The 15,399-nt window shown below is 35.2% G+C and overlaps 1 long non-coding RNA gene across 1 annotated transcript; it reads left to right on the top strand.

The window, feature by feature from the left end:
- Positions 1-13,615: 13,615 nt before the first annotated feature.
- LOC144544608 (uncharacterized) lies at positions 13,616-15,399 on the top strand. The gene is made up of 4 exons (XR_013508267.1): positions 13,616-13,961; positions 14,837-14,903; positions 15,155-15,244; positions 15,333-15,399. It is a non-coding gene; the product is annotated as an uncharacterized LOC144544608 (long non-coding RNA).

Here is a 15,399-nt window from a genome sequence, read left to right as displayed (position 1 = left end):
AAAGTTACATGCATGGTTTATATATATATATATATTTTTTAATAAAGTGAAAAATAAATTTTTTATGAGTTTAAAATGAATATTAATATAAAAAACAGTAAATTGCATAAATTTGCAAGTATTGATATTTAGAAGGGTAAATATGATATTATAAATTTGGCAAATTTTTGGCGCGGACACCAAATTTTTGGGTGTGAGTTTAACCTAAAATAATAATTATAGATATATGTGAGTTTAACTTTATCCTTGGGCTCGACCTACTGTCCGGCCATTTTTATTAATATCCTTAAAAAAAAATTAATTTTAAAAATACCCCCACATTGAATATCTTTTTAAAAATGCCCCAATCGCCAGGCCCACGGGCGGCCCAAAACAAAAGCAGACCGCGCGTGCCACTGGCGGGTCACTTTAACTAGTGGGGCGCCCGTGGCACGGGCGGTTCACTGTTCACAAATTTTTTTTTTTTTAGATCTTAGTATTTTGATTTGAATAATTTTGTGAAATTTTTTTTTCTTATTCAGAGTGTATGCCAAAAAATAAAATATTTGATATATTTACGAAGTGATGTCGTAAATCTTTATAACTTTGATTTTTTTTTTTTTTTTTTTTTTTGGTTAACTTTGATTTTATTTGTCAGTTGGATATCACAAGTCTAAATATAACAATAATTAAGGACTTGGCCTTTATTCTAGTTTTTATAATATATGTATAATATACACATACATATATACACATATACACATGTAGAGCATTCAAAAATACACATAATTGATATAAATTTCAACTTATTTGCATTTTTTTACAATTAGTTAAGAATTTTCAAAGTTTAATTTTTGAAAAAACTTTAAACAGCTGTAACTTTGGCTAGGAAACTCGGATTTACGCATATGAGCACTTTTCGGAAAAGGGAGAACGAGACGGATCCGTTTTGCCCCGGTGGAACACCGGGCATCGTCGTATCGGAAGCATCAGAATTTCAAAAAAATGTCGTTTAGGATCTCAAAATTTTAGTTTAAGTTTTCGTTCGATGGTAGGCATTAAAAAACAACGATTTTCAAACCATCTTAATAAATAGTAAAAAAATTCAAAAAAATGTAAAATTTGGTTTCCAAGCACATTTTAATATAGATTAAACATCTAACGATTTGGATCGGCTATTTGAACTTCAAAATTAGAGAACCGTCCATCCCACGGGCGCTCCACTAGTGCTCCGTTTAATTCATGAAGTAGCGTAGCCTTACTCTACATGTATATATATGTATATTATATATATAATATATGTATATGTATATATTTATTATATATATATATATAGAGAGAGAGAGAGAGAGAGAGAGATGGGCTACAGTGAGTTGCGAAGTAAAACGCGTTTCTACTGCACGCCGTATTTTTATTTTGAAAGTCCAAACGACCGATCCGAACCGTTAGATATTTAATCCATATTGAAATGTGCTTGGAGACCAAATTTTACATTTTTTGGAATTTGTTTACTATTTATTAAGCATTTTTTAAAATTGTTGTTTTTGCTGTGAACAGTGAAAAACAGTAAAATTTCCTGGACCATCAGATCAGTGACTTTCAAAATTCCTTAATAAATAGTAAAAAAATTCCAAAAAATGTAAAATTTGGTCTCCAAGCACATTTCAATATGGAGAACAAGATGAACGGTTCGGATCGACATTTTGAACTTTAAAATCACAAAATATGAGCGTGAAGTAAAATAGTCGCTTTACTTCACAACTCACCGTAGCCCATCTCATATATATATATATATAGAGAGAGAGAGAGTGGCTAAGCTCAAATCGTTTGTTCCTGGGCTCAGGAACAAACGATTCAGTTCTCTGATTTCCGAAGTTCAAACGGCCGATCCAAACCGTTAGATGTTTAATCTATATTAAAATGTGCTTGGAGAAAAAATTTCATATTTTTTGGAATTTTTTTACTATTTATTAAGAGGGTTTGAAAGTCGCTGTTTTTTTATGGTGCAGAATTTTAATAAAAACAGCAACTTTCAAACCCTCTTAATAAATAGTAAAAAAATTCCAAAAAATATGAAATTTTGTCTCCAAGCACATTTTAATATAGATTAAACATCTAACGGTTTGGATCGGCCGTTTGAACTTCGGAAATTGGAGAACCCAATCGTTTGTTCCTAAGCCCAGGAACAAACGATTTGAGCTTAGCCATTCTCTATATATATATATATATTATAATTAAATGAGTTTATAAAAAAAAATTGTATATATGTGTATATGTGTATATGTGTATATGTGTATATGTTTATATGTGTATATGTGTATATGTGTATATGTGTATATGTGTATATGTGTATATGTATATGTGTATATTATACATAGGGGTGTACAACGGGCGGGTCGATGATATTTTATTAAAATTTGAATCCAACCCAATTACACCGGGTTAAAATAATTATTTACTTGACCCACCCATAACCTAACCCAACCCATCTATTTTTTTATATACGGGTTATTACGGGTTATGCGGGGTTAGACGGGTTATAATTTTGATCGAAAATATATTATATATTTTTTACTATTTTTATTAAAACTAGGTACAAATAAAAGTGAGAAACATAAATAAAATAGAAATAATTTAGCATATAACATCCATAACAAAAAAAAAAAAACATATCCAAAATGTAATATCCTAAAAAAAAAGGCAGCGACATATAACAATCGCATATAAAATCCATGAAATAAAAAAGCATAACAATTCAAATTCAAATTAAACTTAAAACTCTTAAATATCCTCGAATTGGATAGAAATAAATAGTGCTTTAAACGTGAGGGGAGGAGTAAATAGAAAGAGAAGTAATAGAGGTCATTTATGTAATTAGGCAAATTAGATTGTACCAATATGTAAAATAGCAGTTAGGGAATCCTGTAATAACAATTGACTACTGAACCTATATATGCGAACTCTCTCTCTGTAAAATCATTCAATCAAGATAATAAAAAGATTGATTCATTAATTCTCCTCTTTCTCTTCTCTGAATACAAATCTATTAAGAAGTTATGTAAAAATGTAAAAACATAGATTTGAGACCGGCGGGTCCGGGTATAAACGTGTTGTTAAGAGCAAATTCATGACCCGACCCAGAGTAACGGGTTTGTCAAAATCCAACCCATACCCGACCCAATAACATCTCAACCCGGTAAAATACGGATCGGGTCAGACGGGTCGGGTGGGTCGACAGTATTTTTGTACACCCCTAATTATACATATATTATTAAAACCAGAATAAAGGTCAAGTCCTTAATTAGTGTTATATTTAGACTTGTGATATCCAACTGACAAATAAAATCAAAGTTCACCAAAAAAATAAAAAAATTAAAGTTATAAAAATTTACGACATCACTTATATCAAATATTTTATTTTTTTGGCATACACTATAAATAAGAAAACTTTTTTCACAAAATTATTCAAATCAAAATACTAAAAAAAAAAAAAAAAAAAAGTGAACAGTGAACAGTGAACCGCCCGTGCCACGGGCGCTCCGCTAGTTAAAGTGACCCGCCAGTGGGACGGGCGGTCTGCTTTTGTTTTGGGCCGCCCGTGGGCCTAGCGGTTGGGACATTTTTAAAAAGAAATTCAATGTGGAGGTATTTTTAAAATTAATTTTTTTTTTAAGGATATTAATAAAAATGGCCGCCTACTATCTATCCCAAGCCCCCAACAAACATTGTTCGGCTTACTCCATTAGCCTCCCCAATTCGAAAATAAATCTGTTGTCTACTTGTGTGATTTTTTGAGAATTATAGGATCCTGTTTTTTAAAATTCATTCTTTTTTTTTTTTATGAGTGAGATTAAAATGCATCATTGGTTTTGTGCTCCAACCATACCTCACGTTTCTATCTCCGTTTACAAAGTTCTAACAGTCAATCCAAACCGTTCATCTTGTTCTACATATTAAAATGTGCTTAGAGACCAAATTCTATATTTTTTTTGGAATATTTTTTACTATTTTTTTTATATAGGTACAAAATCACTGTTTTTGGATGGTCCAAATGCAGTGATTTTGTACCTATCTAAAAAAATAGTAAAAAATATTCCAAAAAATATAGAATTTGGTCTCTAAGCACATTTTAATATGTAGAACAAGATGAACGGTTTGGATTAACTGTTTGAACTTTGTAAACGGAGATAGAAACGTGAGGTATGGTTGGAGCACAAAACCAATGATGCATTTTAACCCTATAAATTTCAAAAATTGTTTTCTTCTATACACAAATCTCAAAATAAATAAAGGAGCGGATTTAAAATAACTAAGTTATGTGATTATCAAAGAATGAATCACTGTAGATTTGTTTCCCCCAAATTCATTTCACTCAAGTAACAGAATTTTTAATTTGAATCTGGTCCGTTGGTTATATATTTGCACAAATTGCCTCATGCGTTACGGACTTTGTTGAATTGGTCCAGGTGCCAATGGTCACAAAATTGCCACAAAAAAGACATGCAATACTCACTTTTAATTAGTGATATATCTCTGAGTACTACACAAGTTTTACATGTCGCATAACTCCTTTAAATACAATTACCAATACTTTGCACTACACTTCTTATTATTATTTTATTTTAGTTTATCTTTGTCACTATTTTCAAGTAAAAAACGGCGGCAATTATATTTCTTTTTGTTGGGACACTTTTGACTCTATTAAATATTGGAGAAAATCAAAATTAAAAATTATTAAAATCAACTCAATAATTAGAAATGATTTAAAATATAACAAACATGGATCTACTGATCAGTTGTCAAAATAATGGTTGTTCCAATCCACTCACGGTGCCTATCAGACAGGTAATTATTTTATCGATTAATGATTAATGTTTCTACTCTGTAGATACATTTAGTTTGCTGTTGATTAGGAATTAATTAAAAGAAGTAATTATTAAGATAGAAAGTTTTCACAAATGTATTTTTTTTATGAAGAATCAATATTTAAGTGTTGTTGTTATTGATTTCGTCCGATAGATTATTATTATTTGTTCATTTTACTTTTGAAAGATTTGGCGCCAAAACAAAACCTAGCTCTGTGTGAAATTCACTGAATTTTAGATATGGGAGAGTCACTGTTTGAGCCTATTGGAGGCTAGGAATTTAGCTAAATTTCTTTTACTGAAAAAGACCGAATATGAATTACAAGACATCTTGACTTGCTCTTATTTATGGCACTTATTAAACTATTCATCTTTTTCCCTGATTTGTGATTCTTGGCTTTCCACCAAACAATAACAAAAGAGAAATCAATCTATATTATGTGCAACTACAAGGACCTGTAACAAAAAAAAAGTTACAAGGACCCCCTTACATTATTTGTTTTTTACATATTTTTGTCAACTTCTTTCTCATTGATCATATATGTTTTAAAAACTACAGTGTCTTTCCAGTCATTTGTTCTGTGTCCAAAAAATATACTTTTCCCTGCACCGTTCTGAATGTTATTCTTAATACCATTACGGATGTCTGTCCAAATAAGATCCAGACTTGAAACGAAAAATTCCCTTTTTATGAAGTGATTTATCATGTAGAAAAATCTTGTAAATATTCTCATCTTAGATGCCCAATCCGTAAGATGACCAATCCCGAGATATTTCTATCGATTTGGCTCAGGATATCTATTGGAGAGCCATTTGACTAGAAATCATAAGACTCACGTGGACTTTTTTAGATTTGGGGTACCAACTCGCTTTGCCTTTGAGATGCATGGTGAGACGAGGATTCTAATTGAGAGTGTCACGTGGCTCACTTTCGTTGTTCATTATGTAGTTGGGTGCAATGCAACACTTTTCTACTTTTTTTGCGTTAATTTTTTTGATGATCTACAATGTAAATATAAAATCACTAATTGGAGGGGCGGGTCTGCTTTGTTGGTTGATACACCAGTTTCTATTACAACATTAAAAGATGGGATTGGAGCAATAAGACTGGGAGGCTTTCTGTTGCACGATTTGAGGACCGGTAAATCCAAGGTCCTTCACTGCTATTTTGTGATTGACATGATTTAGCTTTTGGTGATTTCTAAGCTACTCATTTAGTCTATTAGATATGAATTAGTTTTTCTATCTCTGGAATTTTGTAGGCTAAAGTTTTCCTTGACTTTTTGCGGATTTTTATTTTTTGTTTTGTTCAAAGGATTAGTTGACTGATATGATATTGGTAGGTGTATATGCCTCTTGGATAAAAAAGTGAGGTGTTTGTATCTGTAGGGCGCAGAAAGTTGCACGGCTAGGTTAGCTAACGGTGTGGGCATGTTTTAAACGAGGAAATGCTCCCGCATGGGTTCAGTGCTCTAGTTCTCCAAAAGACCATGAGCAGGGCACCGAACTCGGGGCATTCGTTGGACATCTTTCTACATTTCTCCTGGTTAACGCTTGTGACGGACCTAAGTTCATGATCAGCCCATCGGGGTTTTATTATTTTATTGTGGGGATGTTTAACTCCCGACGGGTGCAAGCTCCCACCGTTAATTACATCAGAAAGACTTTTCGAGTCAAGCTGAATACCTCGTTCATTTCAGGATTTGTGCCTATTGGTTGTGAACTGAGATAGGGCTAAAAGGGCTCATGTATTGTCATCTTTGGTCGTGTGGTTGGTTCTCGTTTATTCTTGGTCATCTATGTTGTCATGTGTATGTGTATATTGCATGTGACTATATGCATCTATGTTCCTAACTTGTGTCACTTATTTGGGAAAACATGACGTTCATATGAAAAGGGGTACTTTGGTCATTTGACAATGTTATGGAAAAGTTTGTACATGTTGACATTTTAATTATGATATGAGATATGTAATGTCTTTTGAGAATTTTACAATTTATCTATGAAATTTTAATTATAAAGAGGGTAGTTTGGTCATTTCAGGTCATGGCCGAAGCTTGGACACATCTGAGATTTCATCTAAAATAATAGAGAATTTAATTTGGAGTCATTTGAAACTGGTTTGAATTGATTCGGACTTAAAATGAAGAAGTTATGAACTAAAAGGACCTGTTTGTGAAGATTTTTATATTCCAGGGACTTATTTGTAGTTATTAAAGGGCCTTGGATATGTAATATGGGTTTCTGTTAGGATTCAACATGCAATTTGGGCTTTCAAGGGCATATTTTTAAGTGTTTTATACAGTCAGAGACCTAAGCGTAAATTTGTAGGAATTGTATTTTAAATATGACTTGTCAGAAGAGCTTATTTGTAAAAGAAACTTCATTCGGCTCCATCAAGCTTAGTGCTGGGACATTAGGATTCAGGCTTGGGCCTTTGAAATATGTATACAAGTTTGGATGTTTGCCATTTGGGCTCTGAGATTGGCATTGAGATTGATTTGCTCAAAGAGCTTTGAGATTGGGCTTTTGAGGCCTTAACAAGCGCACTGGTCCTTTCATAGGTGTGTACAGGTCAGGATTTCATCACATGGGCTTTGAGATTCGTACTAGATCACTTAATTAATCAGATGATTCACAAATGGGTTCTACATGTCAGAACCCGTTGGATTTAATTTAAATACGGTTCATTGGATCAAACGGGTGCATCAATAATTGTGCAAACCCGATAAGGATTGGGGTTAGCTCTGACAAGGCTCTGACAAAGTTAGTTCTAGCCGACTCCGGTCACGGCAACGCCGACCAATGGCATGGCTGTGATCGTGATGGTGTCAGCAGTCCAACGGTAGTGTTTTCGGCCGTCGGCGGTCACTGGAGGCGGCAATATCGGCATGAACAGTGCCCATCGGTACCATTGAGCATTACCTCGATTTTGATCGATTTAGCTACAATTTTCTTCTGGAATTTAATCATTTGGGCTTATATAAAGTCATAGAAGACGTTAAAGGAATCAATTTGAAATTTAAATAAGATTTAGACATGATTTATGGATCTCAGATACTGACAAGGTGTTAACTTGGTACCGATGACCGGTACAGAAGGTCTGAAACTGGTTCGAGGATTCAAAGAGCTTGTTTTGACTATTTTGAAAGAGTTTGAGTACAACAGAAGTTTTAGTTCTGCATGAACCGAGTTTTGAATCAAAGTGACATGAGGGCTACATATTTTAAGATATTTTCAAGTTAATTTCTCATAGAATTTGCACACAGTGGTGTAGTTTCTTTCATGAAATCAAAGATGTGTATATCAGAGGCTTGCATGCCAAATTTTACAATTTTAGAGAATTCATTCCTATATTTAAGATTTTTTATGAAAACCAGGGGTATTGAATGGTAAATATACTCATTTATTTTCAGAATTTTTGTTTTTAAAGTCTGAAGTTTAGAAATTCATACGAAATTGTAGAAAAATCCTAAAAATATAAAATTTGAGTCTATTTTATGTGTTTTTGAGTCCTATATCTGACTGTTTAAACCATTTTACACTTTAACCCTTCTCTGTGTCAGAAATTACTGTTTTGTCAGAAGGAGTCAAATCAGCCTTTTTGAAGGCATTGCTTGTACCAGTGGTATATGATCACTGATGGCTGCTGAGTTCAAGTCATATATTGCATAATTAACAATTCTCAAATGTTTCAATCATGATTAAAAGGCTGGTTAGGGTCAAAATCATGTTTAAGGGTTTGAAAACCACTGTGACAGTACCAATATGCATGAGAATCAAGTCAAAACATCAAGATTCAACATTCAACATTCTTAAAGCATTTCAAGGGACTGTCAAAACCAAGATTTATGCAAAAAGGTCCCTGGTTTATGCAAAATATAATTTTTATGAACTTTTCACTTGATTAAAGGACAAATCATCAAGGCTTGTCATAGGGAATGAAGTGCAAATGACATGAAGTAGTCATAGCTACTGTCTTTTGGCATTCATGCCCTCTGCCTCTCACTTATTTGCAATTAAGTCCCTCAAGAATAGTAAAAATTTGAAATTTTGGCAGCATGCCTTTACCATTCTTGAAGATCTCTTCAAACAAATAGGTCCTTTAGGTTGAGGGACACTAGATTTGTGTAAAAAGATTATCTTTATTAATCAAGGGTTAGGCTTATATAGAGCCTTACAAACACTCTTACAAATAACCCCCTCAAACTATCCTAATACAATGATAAACATACCAACACTCCCCCTCAAGATGAGCCTACGGACGAAAAATATCCACTAGGCCCATCTTGTCACATAGTCTCGACAAATCCAACGAACTAAACCCTTTAGTGAGACAGTCAGCCACTTGCTCTCTAGTAGCTACATGTCCCAGCTCAAGTAGTCCGCTATTCAGTTTTTCCTTGATGAAGAATCTGTCGATCTCCACATGCTTGGTCCTGTCATGCTGCACAGGGTTATTAGCAATGCTAATAGCTGACTTATTGTCGCACCACAGCTTCATTTGTGCCCCTTGGTCCATCTTGAGCTCCACCAACAGAGCTCTCAACCACATCATCTCTGCAACACCTAAAGCCATGGCCCTGTACTCTGCCTCGGCTGTGGACCTCGCAACTACCGACTGTTTCTTGCTCTTCCAGGAGACCAGATTGCCTCCTACAAACATGCAATATCCAGACGTGGACTTCCTATCATCGGCACAACTAGCCCAGTCTGAATCACAATATCCCTCAATATTCAAATGCCCATTCTTGCGAAAGATCAACCCCTTGCCTGGTGCACTCTTCAGGTATCTCAGGATCTGGTACACAGCATCCATGTGACCCTCTCTAGGGTCATGCATGTAGCGACTCACCACACTCACCGCAAAGGAGATGTCAGGACGAGTGTGGCTCAAATAGATCAAGCGACCAACTAACCTCTGGTACCTCTCCTTATCAACTGGCTCTCCTGCCTCAGCACTCAGCTTAGACTTTTGATCGATCGGGGCCACCGCAGGCTTGTACCCTAGCATACCTGTCTCTGTAAGCAAATCCAGCACATACTTCCTTTGAGACAAAACAATCCCCTCTGCACCACGAGCTATCTCAATCCCAAGGAAGTATCTGAGTTGCCCCAAGTCTTTCACTTCAAACTCCTTACTCAACCTCTTCTTCAGTGATGCAATCTCACCCTCATCATCACCAGTGATAATCATGTCGTCCACATACACTGCCAGCATCGTAATGTGAACTCCATGTCGCCTGAAGAACACTGTATGGTCTGCATTGGTCTGCTGATACCCCATGCCTACCATAGCCCTCCTAAACCTATCAAACCAGGCTCGAGGGGACTGCTTCAGCCCATAAAGAGATTTCTTAAGTCTGCACACCTTACCCTCCATTTGTTTCGTGCCAAAACCCTGTGGGACCTCCATGTACACCTCCTCCAACAACTCGCCGTGAAGGAAGGCATTCTTCACATCAAGCTGATGTAACTTCCAACCCCCATTCGCTGCTAAGGAAACAAGCGTCCGCACTGTACTCATCTTCGCCACGGGTGCAAAAGTCTCATCATAGTCAATACCGTACGTCTGACTGTACCCCTTTGCCACCAACCGGGCCTTGTAACGCTCAACCCGACCCTCTGGGCTTTGCTTCACAGTGAAAACCCACTTGCATCCAACCGCCTTCTTTCCTGGTGGTAATGGCACAAGCGTCCAGGTTTTGTTCTTTGCGAGAGCCTCAAGTTCCTCAAGCATGGCGGCTTTCCACTTTGGATCCTCCTTAGCAACCTGCCAACACTTAGGAATAGAGACAATGTCCAGAGATGCAATGAATGCTCCATGTGCAGGTGAGATGTGAGAATAAGAAACAAACTGGGCAATATCATGTGGGAAACCGTATCGATCAGGGGGAACTCCCGCATTGAGGCGAGGAGTCCTCCTTACCGACATGGGAGTGGGAGGAGTAGAGAGAGGAATCATATCACCTGTGTGCTCTGAGTCAGTGGATGGTGTCTCAGAAGTCGGGGTAGGAAGGGACAAGGGACTTGGCACAAGCGGCACTGTAGGCGCGGTATCCTCAACCTGCCTCCTTCTCCTCGTGTACACTCGCAACTCCCCTTGAGCTTGAGTGCCACCATTATCGGGATCATCCCCTCCTCGTTCCGGCACCACAGCCGATTCCACAACAGTCGACTCCTCAACTGTTGGCGCGCAAGGGACATCGCTCACACCCACCATCCTCCTCTCACTACCACTGCTACTCTCCCCCTCTCGCCTTATACCTCCAGTATCGAGCGACACTACTAGAATTGTAACTTATAGCAAGGGGAGCACCTGTTTGTTGCAAGGTAGAGATGGTCCTTGCAATAGAAATGGCGTTTGATCAGGACTCGAACTTGTTGCAAGGGTAGTCCCATGCAACATGTATCGCATGCAAATGTTTGATGTGCAACCATGCAACTGTTTTATACCTCACCTTGCAACTACGTTTTGAAAGTAAGATATTATAATTTATTGGAGGTCCATGCAATAACTCCAAATTATTGCCTTACAACTACTTAATCACATGGAAGATACTATATTTTATTAGAGGTACATGCAAGTACTTAACCCCATACCCATGCAACTAGTTAACCCATAGTTATATTATATTTTATAAAATTTCATCATAATTAGGCCCTTCAACATGTGTTAATTTTTGTGAAAATATTTAGTAAAATTTAGTCAATTAACATCAAAAATCGACTTCAATTTTAGAAAATATTTTGTAATGAAAATTATATTAATGAAATTCATTCATCTTGATATTATAACATGTTTATTGCTTAATTCAATGAATTTGACACATTAAATAATATAGCATTACATGGATAAAACAAATTTTACAGAGAGGGGAGCAAAAAAATTCGGAGCTGACAAATGGGTTTCACTAGTCAGTGACACGGTTTTGATAAATAATTCATGTATAACAAATACTATGAAAAAATAAAAATAAAAATTACAATTTTTTATATTTTTTATGGCCAAATAATAGTTATAAATGTCAATTTTAGTTTATTTAGATTTAAATTTATCTAAGAAGGAGTGAATATTATTCAAGTCAAAATCGAATTTTATAAAGTCAAAATAAAATTAGGAGTGAATATTATTCAAGTATTTTTGTAATGAAAATTATATTAATTAAATTTATGCAATAATTACTGTTATAACATATTTATTACTTAATTAAATGATTTTGACATATTAAATTAAATAGCATTATATGTATGTTGCTTACATGACTCACATCTTCTATACATGAACATGAAACATAAACTCTTGTTTAGTGAGTTAATGAAGAAGCACGAGAATATATCATTTGTTGGTCGATCGGAACCGTTTAAATTAAAAAGCACTACGTTTATTGTCTTGTATCCAAGTTTGATCAAATTTTGTTTTTATTTACCCATCCATCTAATTGATTGAAAATTAAAGTATCGTATGGTCATAAATATTCCGTGTTGGATCGAAGCCCATACATAATAAAACTTCCGAACTTTTATATTAGTTACGTTCAATGTTCTTCCTTGATCATTTTAAAACAGATTTGAAATTTTTTTATTGCAGATCGACCATTGATTTTCCGCATGAAAATGAACGGTCCGAAAATATTTTATAAATTTGAAGAGGCATATAATAATGAAAGTCTATAAAAATGATATGTATAAGTATTATTTGACTATATAAGATGTAAAAAAAATAAAACTATTTTTTCTGAAAATTATTCATATGTGTTTCTGTACATCTATTAGGTGATTTGTAAATATCAAGTTTTTATGCCGTTTGATAAGAGAATAACGGTTCTGATTTATTCATTTTGAATAGATGTGGGTAGGAAGTCCTTATAATCTGATGTAACATAATATTTCTGTTTAAATCTGGCGGTACGTGATGCAGAAAATCCTTTGATAGTAGTGTGTAAAGGTGATCAAACGGTCCAATCTAAACACAAATATCATGTTACCTCAGAGTAAATGAATTCTTTAGTTGCATTTAACTTTTCATTTTGCTCCTCCCTGTGCGCAGCCTCCTTAGTAACTTAGGTTTTCCTTTTTTCTCCTAAATTTTTCCATTCCCTCCAATTTTATCCGCCATTTCCCTCTTCTTTTTCGGAAATTCCAAATGGCGCCGCGCCTCTTCTTTTTCACTTACGATATAACCACTAAAATGTTGCCCAATCCCACTACTAAACCCTTGTGCAAGGCAAGAGGCGACTCAGGTGGGGCCGGTTCAGTCGATCGCTGGCCAGGTGCGGACGTGCAGCAGGGCTGGTCGTCAGGCGAGGCGAGGCGAGGCGGCTCATTTACGTCAGGCGAGGCTGCCCCTTTTGTGTGAGATCAATTTCCTTAGTTTTATTGAGTGCTATTAGTTGATTTTTGAGAGATACAGAGGGGATATAATTAAGTAGGTCATTTCTCCTATGATGGAATGTCTTGCTTGCAACTCTCGTGCATCCCCTCTCCACTTCCTGCTCCTTCTGTCAGGTTAAAGGACCACTAATTTTATCCTGGGTTTTCTTTATGTTATAAATTCAGAATTAACACAAATTTGTCTCAAATATATGGGCTGCTTATTAAGGAAAGAGGCTCAATTCTTGCTCCTAGGCTCAATTCTCAAATATTCTTGCTCCTCAACTTGCTTAGAAATAATTTGTCCGTGTCCTTGCAAAATTGACTCAATTTGTGTTTGGTGGTTTAGGAGTTGATTATTGTAGATCTTATTCCTAGCTAGGTGAATTGTGTTGATTAGTGCAGTACCGGTTGGTCCGAGACCTGGTGAGGAACAAGCAAAGTGCATGAATGAAAATTTATGTAGTCACTTTTTTCATCCTTAGAGCATAATTTTAATGATTTCAGTGACCTTACCACAATATTGAAAACTAAGGAAGTGTGTTTTTTTTTTTTAATTTCTTGATCATTAGCAATCTGGTTCTATATTTTCTATTAATAATATTGCTAATTCATTATCACTACTGCTGATGTTATTAACATGATATGTTTTTCCTTAAATTTGTTGTAGGCTACAAGTGTGTTGGATGTAATTGGATTGTGCATGATATAATTGGGTAATTGTGGAACAAGCTGGTTAATTGGGTAAATGAGTATTGGTAGGGTTCAATACAAGTTTTCCAGAGCTTCTAATTCTCTTCTTATTTTCATATGTTAAGTTTTTGTTCTTACTTGTATAATTGAATTTATTTGTTCAAATTTCATGTAGGAGGCGGCACAGTTGATAACATTGAAGAATGTTGTACTTTGTGGATCTTAGATGTTGTGTCTTATAATAAAAAATGCACAGTTGATAATTTCAGGTGTGTTTTTTTTTGTCTCTTAGATGTTGTGTCTTATAATAAAAAAGGACAAAAAGTTAGGCATATTATATATAGAAGGACAATCTAAAGTTCTAATTAGTGATTTGACTCGTTTCTTTTAATTGTTCAGATTCTTTGAATTAGCCAGATATTACCATAAAGAGTAGCAGTATATATATTAAGCCCATCATATATTTCAATTTTGTATCAATACATGGTACTCACATCAAACAACACCATCAGTAGATGACAGTAAGTGTCACGCCTTGTGGCAGCAGGTGCTTGGACCTTGTGGCGTGAGTGAATTTATTATTTTCAGTTTAGGAGCTACTTTTAACTTGTCAAACCTTTGTACTGACTATCACTTGCATTGAATTTATTATTTTAGGATATTTCTTCGAGCATCACTGGCCTCTTCTCAGGTATGTAGTATGCCAATTTCCGAAAATGTTGCCTGCTTTGGTTGCTTAATAAAGTTTAAACTAGTACTTCATTATACCCATCCTTGCTTGTGTGACCATGATTATATGCAAAGCATTTTTTATTTTTTCAAATTGCACCTCATATCAATAAAATAGAGCTTGATAGTGCACCTTGCAGATGTTCATGACTAGTATGAATTTATGTTCATGACTTGAAAATGTTTAATGTTTTCAGTTTGCTGGCAAGTTCAGAAACAGTGGCCAAACATGTGTATGTGTAAACATAATTTTGGTACAAGAAGGTAATCTTCCCTTTTTTTTGTCTTTCCAGTAAGTTTTACTTTGCATTTATTTTTCTTTGTTCATTTGATAATTGAATAAATCAAAGGGTGCATGGAGGGTTGTTGTGGCTTACTTTAAGGCCGATTGAAGCTTAATTGCACAATTATGGTGTATCAGTTCCAGACTCAAACTGTCCTTTTCGGACAATATGTTGTACAATCCCTATTACTTGTTCATTATCCTTTAAATAAAATTTTCAACTATTTTTTAGGTACTTATGAATAGTTTGCAAATGTTTTTCTAAAGGTTGTTCATAGTATGCAAGTTGGTAATGATGTAGCTTCTTGAAGGTGCATTTCAGGTATTTCTCCCTCCCATGCCTCTCTCTGTAGATTTGTATTATTCAATTATTTGCAACTTTTAATGAAGTATGCTATATTACTTTGCAGGTTATATTGTGGGAATATTTTGTTAACTCATAGGGGGTGAGTTTATTTTGTTAATGCTTGATAGGTG

The sequence above is a fragment of the Carex rostrata genome, chromosome 26 (assembly GCF_964058835.1).
Source record: "Carex rostrata chromosome 26, lpCarRost1.2, whole genome shotgun sequence".
In the NCBI taxonomy this organism is placed as follows: domain Eukaryota; kingdom Viridiplantae; phylum Streptophyta; class Magnoliopsida; order Poales; family Cyperaceae; genus Carex; species Carex rostrata.
This window is presented reverse-complemented; position numbering and strand designations above follow the sequence as displayed.